This window comes from Python bivittatus, unplaced genomic scaffold (assembly GCF_059951505.1).
Source record: "Python bivittatus isolate LINGU-HERP-01145 unplaced genomic scaffold, Pbiv_v1 ctg000980_np1212, whole genome shotgun sequence".
Lineage (NCBI taxonomy): Eukaryota > Metazoa > Chordata > Lepidosauria > Squamata > Pythonidae > Python > Python bivittatus.
In genome coordinates this window covers 10,242,829-10,244,052 of record NW_028277125.1, presented here as the reverse complement: position 1 = coordinate 10,244,052, position 1,224 = coordinate 10,242,829, and positions in this window count along the sequence as shown.

Below are 1,224 nucleotides of genomic sequence, written 5' to 3'. Positions count from 1 at the left end.
GGTAGATAAAAGGAAAGCTTTGAGGCCTGTAATGGCTTGCAACTGTTGACTACTATTGCAGATTACAAATGCCACAATCTGCATGGCTGAGAATATGAGGAGTTGTAGTTCGCTTATGATTAATGCCCCCTTCTCTCAGGCTGACGAAGAAGGCTGACAGAAAAGCTCATGGTCCTGCTGGATGTCATCTAGCCCATTAGATACCTCTGAGAAACCCACAAGCGAAATATGAGCTCAAGAACACCATTTCCCTCCTATGTCCCTAGCAAGAAATAGTTGCACGGCAGCCCTTTATTCTTCAACAGCAATGTGTGGGTGGGAGTGTAAGTGTGGGTGGGTGGGTGTGCAGACAGATTCCAGCGGTTGCCATAGCGAAGGACTGGCTTAAAGACTTTAAGTATAGGACTGTCCATGAAATTTCTGCCTGGTTTAATTGAGAATGGTGTTATAAACTTCTTAAGGGGGTATCCATGACAAGCAGGTTTGCCTTCCTGTCCTACATTGGTCTTATGCTTGCTTTTTCCCTCATTTTATTTGGAAGGGGCTGTTCCACCAGATGGAAAACTGTGCCCTTAGGGTAGCTAGCAAAATTGCTTTGAGGTCTCTGGAATCAATCAGAATCAGGGTAAAGATGGAAATGGCCAGGGAGCTGGTTTATAGAAGATAGTCCTCTTGCTGAAGGCACCCACTGTTTAAAGAGCTGCCCAGACCAGCTCCTTAAATATAAAAAAATTATAATTTGTTTTAAACATCCAGAACTATAAGAAGGGAGAGCTAGAAAGAGGCTGAGGTTCCATAATTCCATAATTAGTCCCTGCACATACTGCACCATCCTCTCTCTTACCCTTCTGATGCTTATAGATCATCCCGGCATCCTCCTTCTCTTCAGTATGGTGAAACCCACTGCATTTCTATCGAAATGAAATCATAGCTGTTCTTTTTAAAGTTACTTATGCAAATGCTATGCATATCTGGGCTTTTATTTTGTTTTTGTTCTCTCTCTCTCCTTTTTTCTTTTTTGGTGTTGCATAAGTGGGTTGCTCTTGTGAAGGCAACAATAATATTTATAGCATGGTGGGGACAGAATGGATGCACTTATATTCCAATCAGTCCATATATAGAGGGTTTCTCTTTCTCTCTTTCTCTTTGCAGATTCTACCGAGCCATTCTGTTGTCATCAGTCCTGCTTCCACGGACAAATGACAAGGGTGCTGCAGAGGTGCT